The 9,460-nt window shown below is 46.3% G+C and overlaps 1 non-coding gene across 1 annotated transcript; it reads left to right on the top strand.

Annotated features, from left to right (window-relative positions):
- The first annotated feature begins 7,715 nt into the window (after positions 1-7,715).
- Positions 7,716-7,835, top strand: LOC125997827 (U6atac minor spliceosomal RNA). The gene has a single exon (XR_007491836.1). It is a non-coding gene; the product is annotated as a U6atac minor spliceosomal RNA (small nuclear RNA).
- Positions 7,836-9,460: the final 1,625 nt, after the last annotated feature.

The following is a 9,460-nucleotide window of genomic DNA, read 5'->3' as shown; positions in this document are numbered from 1 at the left end:
AGCAGGGCTGGGGAGTGGCCTGAGCTCAGCACCACCTTCCCCCAGATAGTTGGCACCTCCTTCCCCTCCAGCTCCCACACTCCTCCTGAATCCTGAAAGGAGAGAGAACAGGCAGAACTGGAACCTCTGACCCTCCCAGCCTGAGCAAACTCTGGCACACAACCACCTAATGCTATTTGTGCTTGATTTTTTTTGTGTGTGTGTGGTTTTTGGGCCACACCCGGTGACATTCAGGGGTTACTCCTGGCTATGCACTCAGAAATAGCTCCTGGTTTGAGGGACCATATGGGATGCCTGAGGATCGAACCATGGTCCATCCTAGGTCAGCCTCGTGCAAGGCAAATGCCCTACTGATGTGCCACTACTCCGGTCCTACTATCTGTGCTTCCAAGCATGGCTGATTCTGCTAGACCTGGCATGCAACTTCTGTTTACCACAAGGCCCCACTCAGCAAAAAGTAACTAGAGTCAGGAGACCTAGCACTTCCTTCTCCTTCCTGCTCCCTGTCTGGATCTGCCTGAGGTGGGAGTACCCACATCTGGATTTTCTATTGCCCACTGAGGCTCAGGAAGCTACAGCTGAAACTTACCTACAGGGGACACCAACAGGGTGTAGAGATCTTTCCAGAAGACAAGGGCACTGGGTAGAGAGCTCTGAAATGTGGGAGGAAACCCATACTGAGGGGAGTGCGGATATCAAAGGGGGAACCTCAGTCCTGAGATGCCACTGGGCATGCTTCAACTTTCAGAACTATGGAATAAACTATCCATTCTTTTCTTTTATTAATTCACCAAGTTTGTCATAGTGTAGATAGTAATATTTTAGGATAAGATGCTATGCCAGGTTGCAACCAGTGTCAGCCTCCCTTTAATGTTTCTAGAACCTTTTTGGGGGAAGGGAGGGATCATAGGCAGTGCTTAGGGTTTACTCCTGGCTTTGTACTCTGGAATTACTTCTGAGTTCAGAGCAGTACTTGGGGAATTATATGAAATTATGAAAGATCGAATCCAGGTTGGCTACATGCAAGGCAAGTGCCCAATAAGCTGTCCTATATCTCTGGCCCTCTAGAACTTTTTCTATCTTTTACTTGAGGAGGTGGCTCCCGAGCTGCTGTGCACAGGGGTTTTTGGATGTACCTCCAGGAACTCTGAGGCTGCCAGAGCCAACTGCCAGAGAAGGGCCTGCACTGCCAGGGTCCACTGGGGCCTTGCAGGCGACTCTGATGAGATACTTCAAGCCTTTTTAATAGATAGTAGATGAGGCAACGGAGAGATAGCGCGGAGGTAAGGCGTTTGCCTTGCATGCTGAAGGACGGTGGTTAAAATCCCAGCATCCCATATGGTCCCCCGAGCCTGTCAGGAGCGATTTCTGAGCATAGAGTCAGGAGTAACCCCTGAGCATTGCCGGGTGTGACTCAAAAACAACAACAACAAAAAAGATAATAGATAGTAGATGAGTTCAGGGGCATATGACAAGCCCATAGGCCGGGGGAGGGCAGGGGGAGAGAGGGGGGGGAGAGAGAGAGAGAGAGAGAGAGAAGAGAGAGAAGAGAAAGAGAGATTTGTTACCAGGGTAAGATTAGATTGAGGGAATGGCACAAGGAACAAGTAAACAAAGTAAAGGATAACTAGTCCAAAATGATACAGCTGAAGGTCTGCCAAAATCAGGGAGAAAAGCCTTAAAAAGGAGTAGAAACACTTCCTGTCACATTGCTGCTCCCAGAGCTCTTCAAACTGCATGGACTCCACCCCCAGTCTGACTTTGAGGGGCGGGGTGATATACCCAGTTAAAAAATAATGGCTGGTGAAGGTATTTCTTAAAGGGGCGGACCCCTTTTATGGCTGATTCTGTACTGCTGCTGGAGTAATGTAGTCATGTAGGATAAGGTCAGGCTACATGACGTCTGTCATGTGTAGGGAAGACCGTGTGCTGTGGGACTAATACCTAAACCCTGCACCATCTCCTGGCCCTAGGCCCAGGCTTCTTTGATATACTCCAATGCCACTAACTGTACCTTGGGCATACTCTCAGATCTGTTCAGGCCATATATATATAAAAAAAAAAAGCTTCAGATAATTGGAAGGAAAGAGACAGATAACTCCTTTTAAGAAAAAAACACTTTCTTTGCTTTGATGCACTATGTAACTTGAACTAGGCTAACAAATAGCTTCCAACGTGTAGAATTTTAGAACAATTTTTGACCAGAACATTAGTTTTTACAGTATTTTATCAAATGTATAAGACTGCTATATATTATTATTTTGTAATTTCTAAGAAATAAAAATTGTTTTAATTACCAAGGATACAGTGTAAACAAAACGAGTGAATTTTAGGTTAAAATGGTTTTTACAACGAATAGAATTTTCCAGAATATACACCTTTTATGGCCTTATAGTACTGCATTATTTTTTCCCTATTTTGGGTATTATGATAACAACCTAGAGCCCAGCTTGCATTTGAATAAAAGTCTTAATTTGAAAAAAAAAAAAAAAAAAAAGCTGCTGGCAGAGGGACACCTGGTCACCATCCCCTGCTCACTAGAAACTTAAGTGAGGCCATGAGATGGCTGAGGTTCCATCCTAGAACTCCAGTCCTTCCATCCCCACAAAGGTGGAATCAGGTACACTAGATGCAATTTCAGATATGCAGGATCAGACCCCTTCCTGGGCAGAGGATGCATGGGTGTACCCTGTGTCCAGGTCCAGACAATCACAGCAGCCTGGACAGGGCCACTAAGATCCCTGGGAAGGAACCAGGGTCCCCACAGGGGAAGGGGAGCAGCCAGTGTTCCCCACAGGGACTCCAGCTAAGACTCACACATTCAGTCCTGCACAGCAATGGATCTTCCTGGGTGGGGCAGGGGGAAGACAACCTCACATAGAGGCCACCCTGACCAGCACCCCACAACACTTCTAATCTCAGGGTCCACAGGAATGTGAATGTGGCCACACTCCCTCCCACTTGCTGGCCCCCTTCTACAAATGTCCCTGAGCCAAGAGCCTCTGTCAGTGCTTTAAATCCACTAGAGACGAGACAGCCTTAGAATCCACCACAACTCTACAGACAGGGCCTACAATCCACTTATCAGAAAGAAAACTGAGGCAGGCAAGTAGGAAGCAGCTTCCCCAGTTCCCACACAGAGACAGGAAAGAGCTGGAGACCAATCTGGTTCTCTCCCCATTTTGAGCTCTTCCTGCAGTGCTCCTGTCCTCTCTCCCACAGGGGACCTGGCTCCTGGCTCTCAAACTTGTCCTGGTTCAGAATGAGATTCCAGGCTTCCCAGGGTCCCACAGTGGGAACAGAACAGAGCCAGCCTGCTGAGGGCAGTTCTCACTTGACTCAGCACAACAGAAGGCAGGCACTTCCCAGGGCAGCTCCAGTGGAGTTCCTGTGACATGGCAAAAGCCATGCTCTCAGACCTTGGGCAAAAGCTTCACAGAAGTTTTTGTACACTGGGTTTTTTCTCACATTTCAGAGCTCTCTACCCGGTGCCCAAAAGCTTCCAGAAGTCTCCTGGAACAGTCTCAGGTGGTCCCAGAGTAAGAAATATTCCCCATGTCATGTACTACTTCTGGGAACCAAGATGATTGTTTTTCTTATTCCTTACTACAGTAACCTGGGAACAATGGGTTCTATAGAAACCCATAACATAATCATTTGAGAGCCTGTTTTTTTGCTTGAAAGCTATCACTAATATTCTTAAGAATAGCAATAGTAAGAATCATTTAGCCACAACTTTGGATCAGTTACAAGTAGAAGAGTTTCTTATAGAAGAATCGAGGGGGAAGCTTGTAGCACAAGACCTGACAGCTGGAGACACTTGAAGGACTGTGACAGAGTCATATGGGTATCCCTATGATAAGGCAGAAGTAGATCAGGTAAAGGAAATGCAATTTTTTATGTTCCTAAGGAAAAGCAAGGCACAGGTTGGTTATATCTAATACAGGGCAAATGATAAAAACCACCTATAAGACTAAACTATGGCCCACTTAACATAGGATTAACTACACCTGTTCCCTTACCCTATACAGGAGTGTATGATGAAGCTAGTAACAGAGGAGTGGTGCATGAAGGAAAAAAAGAGTGTTTTATTATAAATTGCCCTTTTTAGAAATATTAAAAAGAGCAATGTTTCTTTAGTGTCATTTTACATAGGAACAAAGGGATTCACTGAAAAAGCAAATAAAGAAGGCTGTGGAAGGCTTGGATTAAGGCAGTACATAATTGGAGACCTAAACCTGGACCCCAGACATAAATTTAGAATGGTGGATCTATAACATATTAAATATAACAAAAAATCCTGCTCATAGCTCAGGCTGGGCAGGGTTCTAAAATCAAGTAAAGATTAACCACATTAACCGCTAGTCTTAGGTCATATAGTTAATAGAGACAATCACCGGAGTGCCCTTGTTTAGAAATAGTAAGATTAGATCTGATTCTTGATAATGTCAGCATGCCTAGAAAATTGTCAATATGTGTTGAAATAAGGAACCTGTAAATTTAATGCAGTTGCTCTGTAACGGAAGCTCAAGCCAAAGCTCTTAGTCACTTTCCAGCACCCATAACTTTGAGTCTTTTGTTTTGATGACCCCTTGCCTACCTGTCTTCCAAGGAGGACCCTAGTGCTGCCCTCCAACCACTAAGTGGTCTGCAGCAGGTACTGAGGAGGATGGGAAGCAGGAGGGCAAAGCCCAGGGGCCATGAAGCTTTAGGAGGGGGAAGGTTCCACTGCCAGGCTGGGTAGAGCCTCTCGCCAGGGATACTTGAGTGGGTGGGTGAGGAGCATTTGAAAGTCAGAATGCCCACAAGGCAGTGCTCCCAAGTAAAAGGTTTGTTGAAACACGCCAGGTCGAAAGCTATAGAACATCCATTTTTCCCTTCATTACTCACAACCCTGCCTAATCCCCAAAGTTATTTAGCCTGGCAGCACTCAGGGTTTACTCCTGGCTCTATGCTCAGAAATCGCTCCTGGCAGGCTCGGGGGGACCATATGGGATGCCGGGATTCGAACCACCATCCTTCTGCATGCAAGGACCAGAAAAAGAAAACCCAATGTTCCTTACTGTGAAGCGGGAAAGAAGCAGACTGCAGGTTAGGGATGTGGCTCTGGCGAACCAATGTTACTGTATGCATGAGACCTGGGTTGGATCCCAGCACTTACACACAGCAGCACACGCGCAACTAAAATCCTTAGACTAAGTCTCTAAATTCTCTAAGTGATGATTAGACAGACATTGTTCCCTCCAATGTTGGACTCAGCATAACCAGAGGAATGTGGGGAAGGGAGGCCTTGGCTACAGACTTCCAGCACCCCGCTGTTCCCTGTCACTCTAGCTGCAATGAACGCAAGAATGGGGACTCCAGGTTGTTCCCCTAAGTGCCTGTCATGGACCTTCATCCTCAGGAGATCAGATCCCTGAACATGACAGGAAGAATAAAAGAGCCTCCCTTTTTCAGGAGAAAGCTGGGATAACTGGAAGAAGAACAAATGAGGGTCAGAAGTGAAGAAAGTCCTTCAATCCTTGTTTTGAGAGAAGCCCTTCTAAGGGGCCCAGCTCCTGTATTCAAATCCTAGAGGTAACTCCTGCCCTGGGAACCATAGTGCTATCCATTAATCTGACAGCTATAGAACTTTCTGGAATGAGTGTAAGTTTTACCTGCATCTTAAGGTATAATCCTGCCATGTGTCTGTCCACTCTACCTCTTCAAGCTACATGCTCACTCCTGAGTCATCTGCCTCTCAACACTGTCTACTGCTGCACAGCCAAGCTAGAAAGAACCTGAGATGTTTTTGGCACAGGAAAGAGAGTGCCAGCAATGACAAAGGTCAATGGAGCCCATCACAGTCAAGTAACTAACCTCCATCTCCTAATCTGAAATGCAGAGGTTGTCATTCTTCTATTACTGTTGAAAGATTAAACCTGGGGCTGGAGAGATAGCATGGAGGTAAGGCGTTTGCCTTTCATGCAGAAGGACGGTGGTTAGAATTCCGGCATCCCATTTTGTCCCCTGTGCCTGCCAGCAGTGATTTTCTAAGCATGGAGCCAGGAGTAACCCCTGAGCGCTGCCGGGTGTGACCCAAAAACCAAAAAAAAAAAAAGAAGAAGAAGAAGAAGAAGAAAGAAAGGAAAGAAAGGAAGGAAGGAAGGAAGGAAGGAAGGAAGGAAGGAAGGAAGGAAGGAAGGAAGGAAGGAAGGAAGGAAGGAAGGAAGGAAGGAAGGAAGGAAGAAAGAAGAAAAGAAAGAAAGAAGAAAGAAAGAAAGAAGAAAGAAGAAAAGAAAGAAAGAAGAAAGAAAGAAAGAAAAGAAAGAAAGAAAGAAAGAAGAAAGAAAGAAAAGAAAGAAAAAGAAAAAGAAAGAAAGAAAGAAAGAAAGAAAGAAAGAAAGAAAGAAAGAAAGAAGAAAGAAGAAAGAAGAAAGAAAAGAAAGAAAGAAAGAAAAAGAAAGAAAGAAAAAGAAAGAAAGAAAGAAAGAAAGAAAGAAAGAAAGAAAGAAAGAAAAAGAAAGAAAGATTAAACCTAACATAATATAGAAAGGTGGGGGCTGGAGGAATAGCACAGCGGTAGTGCATTTGCCTTGCAGGTGGTTTACTTCGGTTTGATCCCTGGTATCTCATATGGTTCCCTGAGCCTGCCAGGAGTGATTTCTAAGTGCAGAGCCAGGAGTAATCTCTGAAGCACAACCAGATATGGCCCAAAAATCCCAAAATAATAATAATTATAGGGGCCAGAGAGATAGTATAGAGGTAGGGTATTTGCCTTGCATACAGAAGGTTGGTGGTTCGAATCCCGGCATCCCATACGGTCCCCAGAGCCTGCCAGGAGCAATTTCTGAGCATAGAGCCAGGAGTAACTCCTGAGCGCTGCCGGATGTGACCCAAAAAAAAATAAAAACACAAAAAAAGTAATAATAACATAGACATGGTATTTTGCACGGATTCTGGCTTATACAAGTTTATAAGCAAGTTAGTGTAAGTTTGTGTATCCATTCTGTCTTTTTGTCAGGCTCCTGCATAGGAAAGACCAGGAAGAAAAGAGACAGAGCTGTGCATGCTGAGGCTCAGGTACACCACTGTGTGTGGCTGATAAAGTCCTACAGATTGGAGAATATGTCCAGGCATATGGGCTCAAGTGTGCAATACAGGTCAAAGTTGTCATAAGCCAGGAAATCCACAAAGGTGATCTGCAGAAACACAGAGAAGTGAGCACCCCTATCCATCTGGGTAACACAACGACCCTAGTCAAAGAGCCCCTTTACCTTGTCCCAGGGTCTCTTCCCCCAGAACTGCTTCAGCATGTTGGGAAGTCCCTTAAGATAGTCTAGCTTCAGTTTCTCCTGAGACAAAAGTCTCTGTCATGCCTCATACCTACTCTCTGAACAAGTGTCACCTGCCACGTAGTGGTAAAGGTTGAGCAATGCCTCCCAAACTCCAGGTAGGGGCCAGCTCTGATGTCATCCACCTGTAAGATCATAATTCTGTGGATCTCCCCATCAGCAAGTGTTATGGGGGTAATGGGGCACCTATACTATAGTGTCCCATATCTGTCACCCATACATAGTTCTTTGCCATGGGTCAACCCAGGGGACCATGTGTCCCATATCTGTCACCCATACATAGTTTTTTTCCATGGGTCAACCCAGGGGACCATGTGTACCTGGTCAACTCTGAGCACATCAGGAAGAAATCAAGAGCAATAACTCAAAAGTCTTGAGGGAGTGTTGTATGAAAGGAGAGAAGGTTAGCACTCCCCTTGACAAGGATGGAAGAGGCTTTGGCCTGCGACACGAAGAGAGGAGAAAAGTCTTGAGGGAGAAGCCATGATCTCGCTGTAATAGAGAGATTGAATGGACACTAGGGAGAATTCATAGGGCAAGGGAACAGGCTTTGCGTGCGGCATCTAAATATTCAATTCTGGCATCCCTAAAACTGAACTCTCCGAGCCCTGCTATGTGTGGCCCAAAAGCAAAAAAAAAACAAGGAGAAAAATGAAAAGCAGTTTAAGGAGATCAGAACTTGTGAGGCTGGAAGAAATTAGATATACTAACAGGCAATGACTCGCTACATACTGCCTACTGGGCAAACTTGGTGAGCCCATCCTGGTTCTCTGGAAGCCTCAAAAGAAAATGATCTTCTCCTCAAAGGCTGGAGTCCTAATATTTATTGAGTGAACTGAGCCCGTTTCCACTGATGCATAAGAGGTAATGAAGGTGATTCTGGTGACAGGGAAACTCTTGATACATCAGTAGTAGCTCTAAAAGTTCAGTGTCAAAAGGACCAATAGAGATGTTACAGGATTCTGGAATTCTAAGAAAGCCCCATACAGCCTAGTAGGAGGAATTCACATAGTCAGGGCTGTAGTAGACCCAAGCTACATCATTTGTAGTGTCTGATTCTCCAGAATCTACAGAAATCTGCTCCTCTTCTGTCTCCCCATTTGCAGCTCCTGTGGTTGGCATTTTGTGGACATTGACCCGGGCACTAGCCTAGACCTGCTTGAAAACTCCAGCCTTAAGCGGGCATCTAGGCAGGGCCTGGCACTTTGCCACCCTCTTAACCTCCTGTGGGCCTGACTGTCTGATTCAGGCTTTGGGTGCCTTCCAGGGTTGGAATTATGATCCAGGCTTGGGGGCTGAGCTGCACGCACCTCTAGAGCGCAGCCGCACCTCTGCAAGGTGCACTTCGACCCCACCCAGAGCTCAGATGTCCCAGCACCTGGCTGTTCTTGCAGAACTGAAACTGGGTTTCCTTCTGGGAGGTCCAGACTCCCTGGAGAGAACCAGAGTTGGTGCCTCACAAATGCAGGGTTGAAACCAGCCCCTGGCACTGGAGGAACCTTCTCTCTTACAGTCTCTCACAGCATGAAGAAGGAATGAGGGGGGGGGGGAATTCCCCAGGGTCCGAAGCAGCATGGACCATGGCATATGGATGCAGTGTTACTCTCCTTAAACTGAGCACCCCACCCTCCTGTGGCCCTGGCTGACATCAATTATATAAAGCTCCCCTCCAACCACTCCCAGGAGAGGGGCACGCTCTCAGATGCCCTGTCAGCTGGATGTCCTCCCATTGACAAGACAGGTGACAGACCAGGCAGAGTGCAAACTTCAAGGGTCCTGACTGAGTGATCATAGCCCAGTACTGCTAGACCCCCACACACACACACACCAGTGCAACCCTCCTCAACCCACACACAAGTACAGGCTGTTCCCCGGGATATGGGGAAAGAAAACTCATTTTATGAGGTGCAGGGTATTGTGTTGCTGCAGTGTAAGGGGGAAAACAGGCGTATCCAGAAATCTCAAGCACTTCCCCATAGGAACAATTCAGGTCAGACCCAACAGGCAATTGGCCATCCAGGTCTTTGGTTTCCTGGACAAGCTCTTGGTCCATGTGCTTTAGAATGGCATCTTTGGGGGGGCATCTCAGGAGTCCCCTATACTTCTAGTGCAGAGTCCTTCCCCCA

This window comes from Suncus etruscus, chromosome 19 (assembly GCF_024139225.1).
Source record: "Suncus etruscus isolate mSunEtr1 chromosome 19, mSunEtr1.pri.cur, whole genome shotgun sequence".
In the NCBI taxonomy this organism is placed as follows: Eukaryota; Metazoa; Chordata; class Mammalia; order Eulipotyphla; family Soricidae; genus Suncus; species Suncus etruscus.
The sequence above is the reverse complement of the archived record's forward strand: the minus strand, read 5'-3'. Positions and strand labels throughout refer to the sequence as shown.